Source organism: Colobus angolensis, unplaced genomic scaffold (genome assembly GCF_000951035.1).
Source record: "Colobus angolensis palliatus isolate OR3802 unplaced genomic scaffold, Cang.pa_1.0 Scaffold14, whole genome shotgun sequence".
Taxonomy (NCBI): Eukaryota; Metazoa; Chordata; class Mammalia; order Primates; family Cercopithecidae; genus Colobus; species Colobus angolensis.
The window spans coordinates 1,431,143-1,441,310 of NW_012114488.1; the positions used below are offsets into that span (position 1 = coordinate 1,431,143).

The 10,168-nt window shown below is 41.2% G+C and overlaps 1 protein-coding gene across 1 annotated transcript in view; it reads right to left on the bottom strand.

Annotated features, from left to right (window-relative positions):
- The window catches only part of SLC7A2 (solute carrier family 7 (cationic amino acid transporter, y+ system), member 2), a 38,773-nt gene extending 35,767 nt beyond the window's left edge, over positions 1–3,006 (bottom strand). Inside the window, exons 1-2 of the mRNA XM_011934880.1 lie at positions 2,998–3,006; positions 1,701–1,706 (exon numbers count right to left, since the gene is read on the bottom strand). The gene's annotated coding sequence lies outside the window, so the exon portion shown is untranslated. The remainder of the gene's footprint in view (positions 1–1,700; positions 1,707–2,997) is intronic.
- Positions 3,007–10,168: the final 7,162 nt, after the last annotated feature.

Genomic DNA, 10,168 nt, shown 5'->3' on the forward strand with positions numbered 1-10,168 from the left:
CGCCCGGCCAAAAATGTAAATTTCTTATAAATACTTCCACTACTTTATTCGTTTCCCCAAATAACTGAGGCACCCTATCAGGCCCTAGAACAACCATAAATAGGCTGCCCCAATTCTTCCCTCGTGCCACCCGCAGTTGCACAGGCACACACATGATGGGCATTGCAATATGAGACAGCTATGCTTGTGCATACGGGAGGCAGAGCACTGCAAGGGCTCCTAACTCTGACTGTGACAGGGATTCAGGTAGTTAGAGAGGCCTTCCTGGAGACAGCTATGTTTGGATGAGTTAAATTTAGCCATCTGAAAGCTCAGTGAGAAGGAGGGTGGGAGGGGGTGGTGGGGACACAAGTGTTCTAAGCAGAGGGTGTTTCCGGCAGGAGTAAAGGAGTAGAGAGTAGTTCAATCCACATAGAGCTTAGGGATGGGGAAGCCAGAGGTAAGCACAGCTAAGCAGAAGGGTCCCTAGGCTGTGCAAGGAGCTTGAAGTTGACCCTGGGGGCAGTAGGAAATCACTGAGAACTTTAAGCCAGACGCAGAATTTGAGAAACATCATTCTGACTGTTATTATAAACAGGGGATGAGAAAGATCAAGACAGGAGATAAGGAAAAAGCTAAACAGGCTACTGGAATAATCTAGGCACAAGGGACTCTGAGCTGCTCTAGGGCAAGGGCGGTAGGGTGAAGAGATACGGGTGGACAACACAGCTTAGCTTTTCCACCTTGAGAGTCAAGGAAGAGGATGAGTGGGAAGGGACACATGGATTTGTAAGCTGGGTGGTAGACTATTGAGCTCCTATTTCACTCCAAAGTTAAAACGTTAACTTTACATGTCATATAGTTTACAGATAACAGAGAATCAACAAATTATGGCAGATTGACTTCAGTATAAGTCTGTGCAAGGAGGGTTCTGTTTTGTCTTTGTTTTGTTTTGTTTCCCATTTGAAGCTTGCATGCCTGTTCTAAAACTGAAAAAGCAAACACATACAGACTTTAAATATACGGTTCTAGAATACAGCTAAAATTTCCACATCGAGCTCCTTGAATTGTGAGAATTCCAAACAGAGTAATATTCGGCATATTTTCATGGAACAAAGTAAATGAGTGAGTTTAAATGAGTGGGTTTTCTAGCTTACTGAAGATTCAATCTCTACGTCTTTGACATTGTCCATCAAATCTTGCCACAATTCAGTGATCCTCCTCTAAATGCTGTTGAATTTCAGGGTGGTTATCCGCTATGATGACAGAGGTCCGAACTGCTCATCCTTACAAATGAGTAATCACTTCCCAGAGAAACTGTTTGAAAAGATGAGCACAACTATTGTTTAAAAAGCAAACCACTCAATAATACCTTAATTCCACTTTGAATCCACTGTCCACATAAATTAGAGATAACTCAACGATGCCAAGGAAATCCTGAAGACCTGGATGGAACCATGTTCCTGCTGCCCTTTTTAAATAGCCTGTGCCCATCAACAACAGACTGGATAAAGAAAATGTGGTATATATACACCATGGAGTACTATGCAGCCATCAAAAGGAAGGAGATCATGTCCTTTGCAGGGACATGGATGAAGCTAGAAGCCATTATCCTCAGCAAAATAATGCAGGAACAGAAAACCAAACACCACATGTTTTCAGGTATAAGTGGGAGCTGAGCAAAGAGAACACATGTACACAGAGAGGGGAACAATACACACTGGGGCCTGTCGGGGGTGGTGTGAGGGGAGGGAGAGCATCAGGATAAATAGCTAATGTATGTGGGCTTAATACCTAGGTGATGGGTTGATAGGTGCAGTAAACCACCATGACACACGTTTACCTATGGAACAAACCTGCCCGTCCTGCACATGTACTGCGGAACTAAAAATTAAATAAACAGCCAGTGTTTGGGAAGCGAGCTTCACTTTTCTCTGGATTAGCAGCTGACTTTCAGATCAAAGACGCCAGAAGTATGTGCATGGACCAGGAGGGTAGTGGAGTATAAGAAAGCTTTTTCTCTAAAAGCAAAGAGCTGAGAAATACTTTAGAACACTCTGGTTTTCTCTAATTATTCTCTTTCCAAACAGAGCCAAAGTGTATCCCTTTCAAATCACCAACCTGCACCCACCCCATAAAAGTTACCTAATTTGATTAATTGTTAGAATTCAACCACTTTTTTCTCAATGCTAGGCAAAATTCTTTGCTTCAACTGTGGCAGAAATGGAACTTAACCAGAATTCACATTCATTTTTAGTTCAAGTTCAAGAAATTTAGAGGGATATTGTGTTGGGATTTATGGTTTTGCTGAAAAGTCATTTACTGAAACGAAATGGTCACTTTTGAAACTATATTTTGAATTTTGAAAAACACATTCTGATTTGGTTGTTCTTAAAACATAGCAACAACGCCTGAGCATAGATTTTTATCGTTAGCTTCTGGATAGATTGTTGAAATGCTGTATTGCCTTAGAGAAGTTTGCAAGTTCATACTGGCTTCAAATAAATCTGAATAAAATACTCCCATTGTGTGCTCAGAGAAAGCAATGAAAAGGGTGCTGGTTCTTCATGATTCAGAGCCTCTAAAATTTCTATCTAGAACATGCAAACCAAGAACAATTTAAAACATTAAAACAACTGGAAAGAATGTGGTCCTTAAAACGGAAGACTGATGTGCTTATCACATTTCTATTCTACTTATTAATATGCCATAAATGTAAACAATTTCTCCAATTAAGTTTTCTCTAGACTTTGCATTAAATTTTATATTGCTGCATAGACTGAATTCAACTCATCAACTGTTCAACAAACTGTCAGTTTCTCTAAAAGATCAAGTCTTAGACATTTCAAAAAAAGAAAAAAAATAATCTAAATGCAATTTCCAAACAAAATTCCAGGAGGCAAGGGGATACGGGTACAAAAGTAAACTGGCCATTACCATAAAGCTAGATGTCTGTGGGTAAAGGAAACCCAGGGTACTACTACCGGGGACACAAAGGAGGGGACTGCATGCTCACACTGGGATTGGGGTCGGGGAGCAGCAGGGATGCTTTCCTGGGGAAAGCCATGACTCATCTGATTCTTCAGCCATTATTCCACTCTAGAATTGCTGGGTTTTTTCTTTGTGTGTGTGTGTATGTGTGTGTATTGTTGTTTGTTTGTTTGTTTCTGAGATGGAGTCTTACTCTGTTGTCTAGCCTGGAGTGCAGCAGCGTGATCTTAGTTCACTCCAACCTCCGCCTCCTGGGTTCAAGTGCTTCTACTTCAGCCTCCCAAGTAGCTGGGATAACAGACGCCTGCCACCATGCCAGGCTAATTTTTGTAGTTTTTTTAGTAGAGATGGGGTTTCACCATGTTGGCCAGGCTGATCTCGAACTCCTGACTTACAGGCTTGAGCCACTGCCCCCAGCCACGTTTTTTTATTAACTAAGAAATATCTATAATCTTTAAGACTCATTTTGAAATTTTGATAATTTATTTAATCATTCACTTCTTAAACTCAATTAGAAGTCCAAATTTTCCTCTTTGTTACTTTATTTGAAATAATTCCTTCCTTGGAAAAAGATCTTGAATTTTTGCATAAATATTTAACAGCAACTATAGTTATTTCCCTGATAAACAGAAAAAAAAAACCTTAATATAATCATATTAGTCTATAAAGTCTTAGAAATTCCTGGAAACATGTATTTTGATTTTTAATTCTGAATAATAATAGCTTAATTACTATAAAATTTAAGATTCAAACCATCTCATAAATATAAAAACTATTTTGGAATCATTGATCATATAGGAATTTTAAAATACTCAAATAAAGTGTGAAAAGTAGGTTTTACAAAGAATACAATTCATAAAAACCATTGCAAGCCCTGCAATCTATGCTAAAATTTTAAAAATACATCCATATACACGTATATCGTATACGGAGTTTCTCAAACTTCTTTTTAACAGCACAAATTTTTAATCGTTTGTTACCCCAAAACAAAACGTAAACTATAACTTTTCTGTCCTCTAAAACCTTTATAGTGGCTTTGTATTACATACAATATACGGCCATTGTACAGCTGCAGTATTTTCAAATAAGAAGACTGTAAGAAAAGAGATAAACTCCCATCCTCCCCACTCTTGCTGCTTCTTTATAAAGAGCAGTTTCATCTGACTTTCAGGGTTTTCAGCACTAAGATGCAGAGAGAGAGAGAGAGAGATCCTATCTCAGGCTCTGAATTATACCATTTCCAGGAAACTAGCCCTGTTATTTCCCAGCCCTGACTTTCAGTGACACCCAGAAGAGGAAGCAAATATTTGAAACCACACTGTATGGAGATCTGTAAATGAATCTGGCTTCCTTCATTTTAAATATGCTTAGAAATATTTAGAAATATCAGCATACTTTAAAATAACAATTAATTCTTATTAAATTTAAATATTATATAAAAAATGAGATTTCGGTTTTAAGGCTTTGAATCTATTTACTTGCTGGATGCAGTAGCTCACACCTGTAATCCCAGCACTTTGGGAGGCCGAGGAGGGAGGATCACTTGAGGTCAGGAGTTCAAGACCAGCCTGACCAACATGCCAAAACCCATCTCTACTAAAAGTCCAAAACTTAGCCAGGCATGCTGGCATGTGCCTGTCGTCCCAGCTATTCAAGAGGCTGAGGCAGGAGAAACGTATGAACCTAGGAGACAGAGGTTGCAGTGAGTTGAGATTGTACCACCGCACACTAGCCTGGGCATCAGAGAGAGACTCTGTCTCAAAAAAAAAAAAAAAAAATCTATTTACTCACACTTGTATCTAATCTGTCTTTTGCCAGCTAACTTCAGCAACTTGCCTGGGTTTCCAAACCATCCCCCTAGCCCAGCCTTCTAGCCCTGCATGTTGCTGTTCTCCAACGAGTACTGTAGCCCAGTTTGTCCTCCTACTACCCATAGCACATGAGCCTTTTGGTCCACGCAAAGGTGAAAATGTTTTGACTGAACTGCGTGTATCCAGCTGCCCCCACCTAGCCCGCTTGCCCTCTCCCTCTGTCCTGGCTCCCAGGCCGTCTGAGCTACTGCATGGACACAGCAAGAAGTTTCTTTCTTGTCCTCTGTTATCTCCTGAGCTTTCCTTCTGACTCAAAGCAGCAGCAGGGGTGGGTTAGGAAATGTAGAAAATTAAAGTTAAGAAACTAAGCTGATTTATGTAACACGCGGTGGGAGGCAGGGAAAAGCCAGCAGCCTGAAAAATGTGAACCTCCCGCTCATCCACCTGCCAAGAGAAGCCGGCAGGAGAGATAAGGGGGTGTAGAGAAGTGCTGGTGTTGAATGCAAAAGGGGTCTCCTTCAAGAGGTATTAGGTTGGTGCAAAAGTTAATCATGGTTTTTGCTACTGCTTTTCATGGCAAAACAGCAATTACTTCTGCACCCACCAACCTAATACAAGGGAAGGTTGAAACTCCTTTTCAAGGGACTTTCGGCAGCTTCTTTGAAAATGTCCCTCTAGGCCAGGCGCGGTGACTCACACCTGTAATCCCAGCACGGCAGGCGGATCACTCGAGGTCAGGAGTTCAAGACCAGCTTGGCTAACATGGTGAAGCGCCATTGTTACTAAAAATACAAAAATTAGCCAGGCACGGTGGCGGGCGCATATAATCCCAGCTAATCGAGAGGCTGGGGCAGGAGAATCGCTTGAACCTGTGAGGTGGAGTGGGCGGAGATCATGTCACTGCACTCCAGCCTGAGCAACAGAGCGAGACTCCATCTCTCAAAACAACAACAACAACAACAACCACCAAAAACGAAAACAAAGAAAATGTCCCTCTGTGGAGACCGAGTCCCACGGCACTTGGGTATGACTGACGCTTGCTTATACAATGTGTCCTCTTGCTCCCCTCACCCCCAATGAAGGGAAAACTGCTTGTCTGGTGAAAGCCTGAAAGTACACATTTATACACCATCACTTCTAAACGGGATTGATTTAGCTGGCCGTAAATGACTGGCAATTGAGCCCTAGAAATGAGCTGGATAGAACAAGTCAACTAAGGGCAGCAGAGAGAACATTAAGAAAAGGGAAGAGATGGTTGTCCGTACACAAGACGTGTGGTTAAGGACAATGACTGCAAGTGCAGCCGAGTGTAAGGAAAGCCAGTGCTACTGAATAGAGCGCAGCAGAAGTGTCTAAATACTTCTGCAAAGGTTTTTAAATGAATTTCAATTATTTAACAATCCTCAGTGACATTTAACGTTAAAGCCTTTATAATGCTCTTAATTTTTTACTATAAAGTATACGTAAATATATTTTAGAAAGCTTAACATCACATTTGAAACTCCGGTGGATGCTTTTTGTGGGGACCCTAGAGGAAACCAGTCCCGTCTCATTTTCACTTCAGAATTCCTTTCATCCCTGACAGGCGGCCATGATGAATAGGCCCAGAGAGTCCCGAGCTTCAAGGACATCCTGTCTTCTCCTTATGCAGCTCTCAATGCTTTTATTTCATGGAGCTCTCCTCCTATAATCTTACCCATTAGTCTAACTCTGCCCTAAGAACAAATAAAGAAAAGTCTTCCCCTTCAAGTAATTCCAAATAGCTACCATCCCAAGATTTCTCTCCCCCTCATATAAACACATTAATTCAAAGTGTAATGACCAGGCCAGGGGGCAGTGGCTCAGACCTGAAATCCAAGCACTTGGGGAGGCGGAGGCAGACAGAGTTAACTTCCTCAGAACTCTTAAGCCTTTGACTACCCCAGAAGTTCCAGACCAGCCAGAACGACAGAGCAAAACCCCGTTTCTACAAAAACTACAAAAATTAGCCAGACGTGGTGATGCACACCTGTAGTGCCAGCTCCCTGTGGGGAGGCTCAAGTGGGAGGACCCCTTGAGTCCTGGAGGTAGAGGCTGCAGTGAGCCATAATCACGCCACTGCACTCCGGCCTGGCCAACAGAGTGAGACCCTGTCTCTAAAAAAACAAATAAACAAAGAAAGCGTAATGGCCACACTGAAAAACAATCATTGGCTTAAAATAGGACCCTCTCAAGAACACAAAAGGTTCCATATGCAGGGAAGCAAATATAGAGCCCAATTAGCTTATGCTAGTCCTCCATTTTGTCTACCTCTATTAATTCTTTCTGCTTTGTTCTTAAAAACCACTTCCACGGTGTACGGAGCTCTGCTGGGTCTGCTCCTCCCCATCTCCTCAGCTGTCTTCCGCTTCCTCCTCCTCCACTTGAACTGTCCTGGGCTCTTCTAACTTCCTCAGAACACAAGCCTCTGACTGCCCCAGGGCTTTCTGCTCTTTGTTTCTTCTTCCTGGAAAGTTACTCCTTCTCCTCTCCGCCTGGATAGCTCCCAATCACCCCTGATACTCCCTTGAGCTAAATTAGGTCACCCTGTTCTCACAGCACTCTGTATTTTTATGTTACTTAAAAAAAATCCTAATTAGTCAACTACTTGGATAAGGATAGATTTTACTCCTTGTTATGGATTGAACTATGTCCTCCATCCAGAAAGACACGCTGAACCTGGTACTTTATTTGGTGACCTCACTGGGAACAGGGTCTTTGCAGGCGTTATCAAGTCAAGTCACTAATCCAATAAGACTGGGGTGTCCTTATAAGAAGAGGAAAATGCCACGTGAAACACATGAAGATTGCCATGTGATGACAAAGGCAGAAATTACAGTGATGCAGCTGTAAGCCAAGTTCTGCCAAAGATGAATGACCATGACCAGAAGCTAGAAGAGGCAAGGAAGGACCTTCCCCTGCAGGTTTCAGAAGGAGCACAGATAGTCCAGCTGCCACCTTGAGTTTGGACTTCAAGCTTCCAGAACTGTAAGACAAACTATTAGTTATTTTAAGCTACCCAGTTTGTGGTACCTTTGAATGGTAACCCTGCAAAATTAATATATTCCTTTAGACTATTGGTTTTTTGAAATCAAGGTCTATATTTATTCATCTGTCGCATCCGCAGTGTTTTCCCAGTGACTGAAACATGGATAGGAGTAAACGTTTGTCCAATGAATGAATGAGGGAGTGAATGATTCATATTTGGTTTGTAGTCAACTAAAACCCTCAAGTCTTTTTCCTCAAATATTTCTATATCGTGTGGTCCTCTTGGTTCCATTTTGTTTCACTGATTATTTTAAAACCTAAATTCAGCAATGCAAGTTTCATATTATCTGAGGTCATGTTATAACCCAAGTCTGTTAATCATGCATTAAGTACCCTACCTACCTGTGTATCACAGCAAATTTGAAAAGCAGGTCTTCTATGTTAATCCAAATGAATGATTTTAAAAAGTTAAACCTGACAGAGCCAAGGGCAGAGTACCATGGCATGCCACCAAGATGTCCCTTCAGGTTGATATTGACCCATTGATTAACACTCTGGATGTATCATGCAAGCAACTAGAAATCCGCATTTCTCTCCAACTTATCCCACGGTTATCACAATATATTAAGTGCTTTGCTGAAATCCTAATACATTATGTTTAAACTTTCCAAATTCGCCAGTGTAATAACCGTGGAGAAAGAGGCCATGCAGTTCGTTAGGCGTAACGTGTTCTTAGTGAACTCATGATGCTTTCTGGAGATCAGCTACTTCTTTTCCAACTAGATACCACACACTGCTAAATTATTTCTGGTGGATGGTCTTCAGCTCCGTGATCCATGGTTTCCAGCATCTACATTGGCTTCCAGTCTGAAAATAAGGGTAACTGCCTCTTTCCTTTCTTCTTGTCTCTTTCTCATACTTCAGGGCATCTCCAAGATGATCTCTATTCACTCCACACACACATCTAAAAATTCTTCCAACATCATGAGATATAATTCATTCAGACCTGAAATTGTGAACTAGTTTTAACAGTGAGGTTCTCTCTCACCAACTCGGGCTTCAGGTTCCCTTTCCATCATTTGTCTTGTTCTCCTAGTCAGGTGGCCCCTCTTCTTGTAAAGACAAAAGTAAAACAGCTATTTGGGAGTTCTACCTTCTCTGCCATCTGCTGCCACCACACCAGGCTTCTCCTTTCTTGTTTGCCTTCCTATTTTGCAAGCTTCCAATCAAACATTTCTTTGCCATTTTTCACAAACCCAGACTTTTTACTTTATTCTTCCATCTTTTAAATTTGAATCCTTCAAACAAATTCCCATGGCAGCTACAATGAAACCTTCTGGTATCCGCCCCTCTTGTTCCTAACTCTAAGCATTCATTATCAGATTAGGATTTTGATTGCATTTGTCTTTTCTTCTTGTCAAAAAGTATCACCTTTCAGGGTCACAGTCCATAGAATTATCTTCATATTTTCTCTGGGTATTTAGAAATCTGCTTTTTAAAAATCTAGGGTATTGAGATTGAGTCTACTAGCTAGTCATGAGGGAATGTTCTAAGGTATATGCAAATTACTTCCCCATCATCAAAAGACAAATATTCTATGAATATTACCAAAAAGTAAAGCTTGTGTAAATTTTTTGAACTTCCCAAACTCTCAGTACTCAGCCTCTGTATTTCATTTATCTTACATCAACAAAGACCAAGTTTGTTTAAGAATCTTTCACAGGAAGGTTTCAACAAATCCAGCTTGCAGGAATGTGCTGGTTTGCAAGCAACAAAACAGTATTTCATCATCTACTTCTCTAGCACCATCCAGTTGCTCAATGTACCCTGAGTGCAAACTCATACACAGCCAATCACTGTCAAGGCACGTAGGATTCTACCATGATAATTTAAAAGTAACCAGTTCATTGTCAAATTAAAACCCTAGCAAACAAATCCTCCCGGATTATCACCTGTGCCTCCCTCAGGACTCGCCACTCCTACTGTTCAGACACCCAAACCCCTATCTGTATAGTGTCCTTTTTCTAGGACATCTTCCTGTGAATGGAAAGATAACTTGTTGAGAAATAAAAAGAAAATGCAACAAATAGTAATAATTGCAACTATGATTTTTGGCCACTTTCTTGTTTCAGATTCTAGAGTTTGTTTCTTATTGCATATATTTAAGGTCTACATCATGATGTTTTAATATACATAGTGAAATGGTTATGACAGGCAAGCAAATTAGCATATCCATCTGATCACAGTTACCCCCTTTTTAAAAACTAAGACTTCTAGGCCGGGCGCGGTGGCTCAAGCCTGTAATCCCAGCACTTTGGGAGGCCGAGACGGGTGGATCACGAGGTCAGGAGATCGAGACCATCCTGACTAACACGGTGAAA